Source organism: Ips typographus, unplaced genomic scaffold (genome assembly GCF_016097725.1).
Source record: "Ips typographus isolate SLU unplaced genomic scaffold, UJ_Ityp_2.0 IpsContig94, whole genome shotgun sequence".
NCBI lineage: Eukaryota > Metazoa > Arthropoda > Insecta > Coleoptera > Curculionidae > Ips > Ips typographus.
The window spans coordinates 202,997-213,619 of NW_028098584.1; positions in this window are offsets into that span (position 1 = coordinate 202,997).

Consider the following 10,623-nt stretch of genomic DNA (forward strand, 5'->3'; position numbering starts at 1 on the left):
TCTGTGCGGCGCCTCCACCAAATGTCACGTTTAATTTATGAGCCCTTTCGTATTCATTAATTAAACTGACTCACGACGTTAAACGTCGTGCCGGGATCTCAGTTTTAAGGATGGAATCAAACACTGAGTTTTCTATCAAACACTTAAATCTATTTAAATATAGTATACACAAACGGGTCTGCACAATACGGTCATAAACACACTAAAAGTTGACAATCTAACAATTGTACTTACCTAGACTCATAAGCTAAGGACTTAGCATTTTCTGGCGGTTGGCTTAGTCACTTTTGTGTTTGAACAACTTTGGAGAACGGACTACTTAACTTGATCTTTTCCCGAGGAGAGTCGACATTTCGACTTCTCAGGTCAGCTGATCGCACTACCGTCGATCGGTTCACACTTATCCTATACTGCTGAAATGGCGTGTTTTATACCCGATTGATCGGCTGACGTAGTTTGTTATTGTTCGTCGCCTATTTTTCATATTCCCGCAAAGCAGGTGGTGGTGACTCATCACTGATATGGTGCACTCGGTGCATCTTGGTGCGACCTTGCCTCGTGCGCTTAATATTTTGCAATCCTCGAATATTCTTATGTTTTTAAGTCAATAAGTCCATCTTTTGAATTAATGGATTTTCCATTCGTCGACCAGCCTGCGATGTCGTTACGCGGGCTTATCCTTGGCAACGCGATGCTCCTGATATTTCTTTGACTTGCCCAATTTTTTAATGCTGTACAGGGTGCTGCATTTTCGATGGTTTTACGGGGTACAGAGAAAACGGTAATAGATAGAAAAAAAGTAGCATACGTGTTTCGATCTCATTTTCTGAGCTGAGATGACTGGCGAAGAGTGGGCTGCGCAAACTTCTTTTGTTTCAAAGATACGGGGGGTTTTTGAAAATTGGTCATTTTGGAACCTCCTCTGTATTTCATTTGCTATTAAAGTTATCAAAAAAGGAAAAACGGTCTCCGGTAGAAGTTTTGACGTAGAATCCAATGGCGTAGTCAGTTTTTTTCTATTACGTTTAGTTTCTGACATATGACACTAAGTTATATTTTTTTTAATGGAACACCCTATATATTTTTAGGTCATTTAATTCTGTTGATTTTTACTATTTCAACAGTGTATTAAAACATATAAGTTTGTAAACGTTAATCTTCGTAATTCGAAAAAAAGCGTTTTCTTAATAAAAAAGTGCTAAATAATATGTATAAAAATACCCACAGTCGAAACCAAATTTGGCTATATTCATATTAACATGTTACATGTCGTTTATAAACAGTTTTTTTAACTTCTACCTTAAAAATAGAAGAAAATAGAAATGGCCACTTTTCTTATTAAAGTGACGATAGAACTGTTTGTAACTTAGATTTTTAATAAGATTTATTAAAAATATTTAATTTTCTGATGTGTTAGCTTATATGATTTCCGATTTTGTTTGGTATTTTAGATATTGGCCTTTTTTTAGCTTAGCAAAGGTCCTTTTTTTAAAATAACAAGATTAACCTCTACAAACTTATATGTTGTAATACACCGTTGAAAAGGTAAAAATAAACAGAATTAAATGAACTAAAAATATATAGAGTGTTCCATTTAAAAAAATATAACTTAGTGTCATATGTCAGAAACTAAACGTAATAGAAAAAAACTGACTACGCCATTGGATTCTACGTCAAAACTTCTACCGGAAACCGTTTTTCCTTTTTTGATAACTTTAATAGCAAATGAAATACAGAGGATGTTCCAAAATGACCAATTTTCAAAAACCCCCCGTATCTTTGAAACACAAGAAGTTTGCGCAGCCCACTCTTCGCCAGTCATCTCAGCTCGGAAAAAGAGATCGGGACACGAATGCTACTTTTTTTCTATCTATTACCGTTTTCTCTGTACCCCGTAAAACCATCGAAAATGCAGCACCCTGTACAGCATTTCCTGAAAGGGTCGTTAGCGACCGGGCTGGAGCTATCCTTTTTGGCCGTCGTTTGTACTATTTGGCGGTCGTTTTTTGAGAAAAAGTCTAATTTCCCTAGGTGCGACTCGTGATCGTCTTTTATCCCAACGTGGCCTCTGATAACCCTAGCTATTCCTTTGTCCCTGCTAGGTGTTGTTGACACTGTGAATGCCCATGCCGTGTTGCTAGAAAAGGAAAATATCGATTTAGACACCACGTGTATGGCTGGTTTGTGTGTTTGTACCTGCTTCGCTTTGTTTGCTGGGGTTTTTATTCTTGGGTGTGGCTGGTTACTGCTTTCTGCTTGTTTCGCATTGCTTTTTCGCGGGTTAGACTGGTTAATGCTTTTCGCTTGATGACTGAATGTGATGGATAAGTCTTTCCCTAGGGTTATTGTCCTTTGTGCCAGGCTAATCGTTGCTTCTGTGTCCTCCAAAAATTCCATGCCCAAGATGAGGGGCTGGGGGGAAGGTCTGTTAGTATCGTTGCCCGTATTTCCCATTTTCCCACATAATTTCCTAGTATCTTTAGTGATGTCTGTCGTTTCCCCTAGGCTCGGAATTCTTTGCCCTCCTGCTGTAAGAAGCAGAGTGGGGTGTTTTATGACCTTCCCCCTGTTTCCTACTAGACGGCTGCTTACTATGTTGAGTTCCGCTCATGTGTCAATTATCGCCGGTATATAGTATCCGTTTAGCACTACGTTAATTGTCAAGACCTTATTGCACGTTGGGCCCCAAGTGGAGAGGGTGACGGGGCCTACTTTTGCCACCCCCTGGAGTTTGGGTGCTGCTGTCTGCTTCTGCGGACTGCCGCAAAGTGCCCAATTTTCCCGCAGTAGTAGCACGTTGGCCTGTTGTCTCGTGTTCTTGCGGGCGGGTCTCGTCTACCCGGAGGGGGGGTGCGTCTTGCGTCGTACACCCTTCTGGGCGGGGATGGGGTCTTGTTATCTCTTCGAGGGCTTTCATACCGTGTATATTCTCTGAAGCCTGTGCCACTGTCTACTTGGCGCTGCGGCCGGAATGTCTGTGTTGGGGGGTGGTTCTTGTGCGCATGGTTCTGAAGGGGCGTTGTCCATCGTGATGCATAGTAGCTTGACTTCTTCCAAGGATCTCGGAGGCTGGTTGGGAAAGTGTGAGCCAGTAATATCTGGCCCTTGTGTCGGATCTCAGCCCGCTTTGAAAAATTTCTTGAAATTCCACCAGATCGACTACCTGCTTATATTCCTCATACAGAACCCTTAGGTCGTAAAAATAATTCTTCGTTGGTTCCGCGGGTTTCTGTGTTCTTTCTCGTACCTTCGAAAGTAGTCTCAGGCTGCTATTGTCGTCGCAGAACTCTGCTTTGAAGGCCCGGCCAATGAGGTGCCAGTTGCTGTCTGGGTGGGCCTGCTTGTATTCTGAGTACCATATATTAGCCGCCCCTTGCAGAAAGGAATGAAAATATTTAATTTTTCAGGGCGTCATTCCAATTGTTTGCGACCGCTGTTCGATGAAATCGTAATATTTGCCATGGTACTGATACTTGCTTCTTTTTTCCTGTTAGTGCCTTCGGGGTACCCTTGAATTGGGGCGGGTGGGGTTTCTCCCCTTATCGTTGTGTTATTCTCGTTTTCTGACCTTTCGTTCTCGTTCTGACTTTCCTCTATATTTTCTGTTATCCCTGTGTCTTTTTGACGCACCAAGGTGAGGGTGAGATATTCCGGTTGCCCTTCTGGCCCTTGCCTTAGCGTAACAACGCTTGCAAATTATTGAATTTTACTATCAAAATTCTTTCAAATTTTTCTTCCAATTTATAGGCAGTTTGGTCGGCCTACTGAGGGAGCTATTCGGAAGCTTGTGACTAAATTTCGAACCCAGTTTACACTATTGAACATTAAACCACTAACACGCATACGTAGAGTGAAGACCGAAGAAAATATTGCGGCTGTATCCGCCAGTGTTATTGATGACCGTGAAATGTCGATTCGCCGCCGTTCGCAGCAATTGGGCCTCTTGTAACATAGTTAGTTGAAGTTGTAACAGTTCATTGACATGCATAGCTAAGTATTATTATTAATCGTATTGCATCAATCGGTTCGCTATTATAAGTATTTTATGTATACACAGCAACCTATATTATATTGTATGAGTAGGCATAATAGAGTACGATAAATATAATTGATTTATTCAGCAAATATATATTGAATACAGGGAACTTGCCGGAGTATCATTTACTACCTTTACATGGCGACCTTGCTAATTTTTCCTGGACTTCTAATTAAATAGTAAAAAGTAAAAGTTAAAAGAAAAGTGATAGTGAGTTTTACAGTGATGGTGCGTAGTACATTGGTGATCTATAGTTTGATCCATTTTGCCGCAGTCTCGTTAATTTCGTAATGTATCCGATGCCGACAAAGCTGCTTAGGAGCTGAGCGTGGTATAAATGTGAGCTAAGATGGAGCAAACCAAGTCAAAAAATACCAAGCAAGAAGTAACGGAAAATGGCGTAGTTAACTCCAATTTTATAGTACAAGAAGCTGAGTACAACATCACTAAAGACGTCAAAGTGGTTCTGTATCTTATTTTCGCTATGTTGGCAATGCTCTTATTGTGGAGAATTATTCGGGCTGTCAAGAAAAATATGAAGAAGCAGATCCGCCGCGACATGGCAGCAGTCTCTTTAGCATCTATAAGAGAAACGTAATGTTGAGTAAGTAAACGTAAGAGCTGTTCCGGTAAGCGTGTGCGCGACGTGCGCGTATGTACAGTGATAGTGATGTGTTAAGTTCTTATGTGTAACTGTGCAAAAGAAAAGTAAGCAATAATTAGTCGTACTAAATAGTTTATTAAACTGGGTTTTATAATGGAACTTTTAAGTTGATTTCAATTCAGGCGTTTAAAAATTTTATTATAGGTATTATTGTCTATATGACTATTCTGTAGTTACTTTCTTTAAACTGCAGTATTTGGATCATAATTATTATGTTTGATAAATGACTAGTAAAGGATTAACAGAAGTTAAGAAAATTTACGAAACTGCAAAAAGCTTTTTAAGTAATATCAATAAAGAATCTACCGAGAGACGCGGAAATTTAGACAGAGTAAATAAATTACTTGTACAGATAGGTTTAATCGAAAAAGAGTTAAGCAACTTTAAAACTCAAGTTTTAAAAGAGAGTCAGAGCCCAGAGGAATTATTGGCAGCAGCAGCGCCCTATATAAAAGAAACTGAAAAACTAAATTTTAATTCCAGGCAAACACTGCTAGAACGTTTAAAAAGTATCCTTGAAATATCAAAAATGTCGACAAACACCGTAGATTTTTTTAGTTTGGCTAGTAAATTAGTCCCAAGTCAATTCGATGGTAACTCCGAAAATTTACAGTCATTTTTAGATGCATTAACTTTACTTAAAAACAATTGCGAAAATCAACTTGCTAACGCTGTAGCTTTCGTGAAAACTCGTTTGACTGGAAAAGCGCGAAGTCTTATTACGAATGAAAATACAATTGACGACATAATTTTTAAACTTCAAAATTCGATTAAAGGCGAAACTTCACAATTATTGACTGCAAAAATTTTACATCTGAAACAAAACGATAAAGAAGCCGCAAAATATGCTTCTGAAGTGGACGCATTAGCGCAAAAATTACAATCAGCCTATATTACAGAGGGCGTACCAGCGGAAGTTGCCCAACGGTACACGGTTGAAAATACTGTGCGAGCATGTAGCCAAAATGTCAGTAGTGAAAGAGTTCGATTAATAATGGAGGCTGGCACGTTTTCTTCGGTACAGGAAACTATTACTAAGTTTGTGAATGTTAGTTCGTTGGCACCGTCTTCGGCAAATATTTTTCAGTTTAGGCAAAACAACTTTCATAATGCGCGACGTCACTATAGGGGCACAGGTCCACGTAATAACAATTATAACCAGCATTTCTATAGGAGTTTCAATAGATATTCTAACAGTTACAATAGAAATTCTAATAATTTTGGAAACAATATTAATAATTATAGAGAACAATTTAGAGGCAGTAATAGAAGCAGAGGTGCATTTAATAGAGGTTTTAATCGTAGTAACACATCTGCTAGGTACTATAGAGGCTCTAGTCCTAATTTTGTTGGCTTTTCGGAGTCGGGAAACGGATTGGAGCACCAATCGAGCCAAGAAGCGGCTCGGTTGGGCGATATGTAACCATATATAGTTTTAGTCTGACATTTTTAAATTTTGTGAAAGTTGAGTTAGAAATGACTGGTTCAGTTAGTACGCTACTAGTAGACACCGGACCTGACATATCAATTTTTAAACGTTTATCAGTAAATCCTGATCAAATAGTTGATTTTTCTCGAGCCACTAGCATCAAAGGTATCACAGAAGACCTAACTAATTCATTAGGTGTTGCAAACACAAATATTTTTATCCAAGGGTGTACGTTAACTCACAAATTTCATATAGTTGATTCTAATGTTCCAATACCATGTGACGGAATATTGGGTAGATATTTTTTAGTTGCTTACCAATCAATAATAGATTATTCTAACTGGAATATGACGGTACACTTAAAACACAAAAAGTGAACAATTCCAATTTTAAGCAGTCCTGAAAAGAATGTGTTCCATATTCCTTCTAGATGAGAAGTTATTAGAGAGATTGACGTTTTGAAACATTTGACACACGACGCTGTGGTGTTAAATAAAGAATTAAAGCCTGGTGTATACTTAGCTCGTAGTATAGTATCTCAAAAACATCCGCTTGTAAAAATCTTAAACACAACATTTGAAAATGTAACTGTAGACATATCTAATCTTGAAACTATCAGTCTCGATAAATTTAACATTTACAACATAGAAACAGAAAATCAAGATAGACATGTTCAACTCTTAAAAGAACTTAATCAAGATGTCCCAGACTTTGTTAAAAAAGATCTGCTACAACTTTGCGAAGATTATTCAGACGTTTTTGGATTAGAAACAGATAAATTAACATTTAACAACTTTTACACACAAAAATTAAAAGTAATTGACAAAAAACCTACTTATATTAAAAATTATAGAGCTCCCAGAGCACTTAAAGATGAAACAAATCGACAAGTCGAAAAATTGTTACATAATAATATAATCGAACCATCTTGCTCAGCATACAATAGTCCGGTTCTATTGGTTCCTAAAAAATCGCAAAATGATCAGAAAGCGTGGAGATTATGTATTGACATTAGGGCTGTAAATAAGGTACTTATAGGAGACAAGTTTCCGATTAATCGCATAGACGATATTTTAGATCAACTTGGTAGAGCAAAGTGGTTCTCAGTAGTCGATTTGTTATCAGGATTCCATCAGATACCTTTAGATGAAGAATCGCGAGATTTGACTTCATTTAGCATCGATTATGGTTCATATCGATTTACCAGATTGCCATTTGGACTTTCAGTCAGTCCCAACAGTTTTCAAAGAATGATGTCTATTGCTTTTGCCGGAATAACTCCAGAAAAAGCTTTTTTATATTTGGACGATTTAATAGTAATAGGCTGTTCAGAAAAACATCATTTGAATAATCTAAAAAGTGTTTTTGAAACTTGCAGAAAGTACAATTTGAAATTAAATCCCAAGAAATGCAATTTTTTTAGAAAAGAGGTCACTTTTCTAGGTCATAAAATAACAGACAAAGGTATTTTGCCCGATGAAACTAAGTACGATATTATAAACAAATATCCGACGCCGCGAGCTGCTGATGAGGTAAAAAGGTTCGTTGCCTTTTGCAACTATTATCGAAGGTTTATACCAAATTTTGCAACTATCACATTACCTTTAAATTCGCTAACTAAGAAAAATGCTGAGTTTGTATGGTCAAGCGAATGCGAAAGTTCATTTAACCGTTTAAAGCAAGCACTAATTAGTCCTCGCATTTTGCAATATCCGGATTTCTCAAAACAGTTTATTTTAGTTACTGACGCATCCCAACTTGCTTGTGGTGCAGTTCTTTCACAAAATTTTAATGGTCAGGAACTACCTATAGCTTATGCATCTCGTATGTTTACAAAAGGCGAGTCTCACAAACCAACTATTCTTAAAGAACTCACAGCTATTCACTGGGCAATAAAGTACTTTCGTTGTTATTTATATTGACAAACATTTTTAGTAAAAACAGACCATAGACCTCTTGTTTACTTATTCTCTATGAAAGACCCGTCGTCCAAATTAACCAGAATACGATTGGATTTAGAAGACTTTGACTTTGATATAGAATATATAAAAGGAACAGATAATGTAGGCGCAGACGCCTTATCTCAAATAAATATTTCGGATTTGCAGGAAATCAGAAACACGGCTCAAATATTAGCAATTACCAGATTAATGACTAAGACAAACCAAAATTTTAATAAACACACTACTACTGGGGATAAACAATTATCACGTACTGAAGAACCTCAGATTTATGAAGCCCTTAATAATTATAATGTATTGAAATTTCCTTCCTTAAGATTTGAAATTGATAAAGAATGCATTCACATTATTATAAATTATCGCAAAAAGAGCGCTCGTTGTTGGCTTTCAATTACTAATGGCAATTTTTCATTACCGAAACTATTGTCTAAGCTGAATAACATGGCTGGTGATAGTAAGCTTACACATTTGCGATTGAATTTAGATGACAAGATTTTCACACGGTGCACCGTAAATGAATTAAAGGAAGTAGGGCATAAAATACTTTCAAAAGTTAAAACTGTTTTATGTAAAGAAAGAAAATTAATCATAGACAATGACGAGAAACTTAATTTAATCAAACAATTTCATGATGATCCATGTTAGGTGGACATTGTGGCCAGAAAAGATTATTGAAAAAATTAAGGTCATTTTATCTCTGGAAAAATATGTCACGTGACATCGCTAAATATGTTAGGCAGTGTCATAAGTGTCAGGTAAATAAAGCCGCCGTTAAACACATAGAACCTTTAACTTTGACTCCAACTCCTCAAAAAGCTTTTGACATTGTCTGTATAGATACAATAGGACCACTTCAAAAATCAAATCACAATAACTGTTATGCAGTGACTCTTCAATGTGAACTAACTAAATACATCGTAATACTTCCAATACCCAATAAAGAAGCTTCCACAGCAGCACGAGCTATCTTTGAAAAATTTATCTTAGTATATGGACCTATAGAAGAAGTAAGAACTGATTTAGGAACAGAATACAAGAATAAAATTTTTGAAAGTTTAGCAAAAATGTTAAATACCCCCGCATAAAACTAGCACTGCGTATCACAGTCAGTCCATAGGTGGATGCGAGAGAAACCATAGAGTTCTTAATGAATTTATGCGAATGTACATTGATCAAGCTCATACAGATTGAGATATATGGACAAATTACTACACTTTTTGTTATAATACGACTCCTACTACTTATCATAACTACACACCTTTCGAGCTAGTATTTGGTAAAAGAGCAGACCTACCTGAAATATTTAATGGTTCTCGTGTTGATCCTTTATACAATTTAGAATCGTATGATCAAGAATTTCGATTTCGGTTGCAGTTAGCGCAAAATAAAGCTCGAGACTTGAAAAAACCAAACAAAAGCGTAAGTTGTATTATGATCAGCAAACTAGTCGACTACAAATAAGCGCGGGAGATTTTGTGCTTATAACCAACGAAGATCGTCAAAAACTAGATTCTTGGTTTGATGGTCCGTTTGAAGTCATATTAATTGAAGGTCCAAATTGCATTGTTAAAGACAATAACAACAAGCAGATTAAGGTTCATAAAAATAGAATTAAGAAATATAATGTGTCTTGATAATTAAGTTTAGTTCTAAGTTAGATAAACAGGCCTGTCTGTAAATATCGTAACTATTATAAATATCGAAAGTACACAGTGTAAATACCCTAAATACTGTACGTACATTTAATTTATATATTATACTATTCTTAGCATTCATCGTGCCGGTAGTGTTCAACGTGGGAAGTGTTCAGTTATTAGTGTTCCTACTGTTTTTTATTGTGGACAGAATCTTGATGTGCATCGTTGGTATTATTGTTAGCTCTTGTATCAGTAAAATTAGTATATAGATTTAGGTTTAGGGTTATTCAATCCTAAAATTTACATTCGGGGGTTACGTTAACAATTTATGGAAGTGCTGATGCATATTCTCCATTATACATATAAATTTATTTAACAAGCAGTTTACTGTTTAAAACACATGAATTATACGCAAATTGGGATAGAAATATATTTAGGTTAGGTTAAGTTAAAGTACCACTGACTATACTTTATGTTATTGCTATAGTCGGAAAAGTAGTAGGTACAGAGAAAATTTTGTCGTAAAAGTAACTATATTTTGAGAGTGTATAGCTTTAAGTACTAAAGATTGCAAATTTGTAATTAAATTAACTTAAAACAGTTTTAATTAACTTGGCATCAGTAACCTTTTTTTTTTAGTAAAGTGCCCTTTGAAAGTGGCCATAGCAAAGGTCATTCTCTAGGAAAAGGAGGTGTAACATAGTTAGTTGAAGTTGTAACAGTTCATTGACATGCATAGCTAAGTATTATTATTAATCGTATTGCATCAATCGGTGCGCTATTATAAGTATTTTATGTATACACAGCAACCTATATTATATTGTATGAGTAGGCATAATAGAGTACAATAAATATAATTGATTTATTCAGCAAATATATATTGAATACAGGGAACT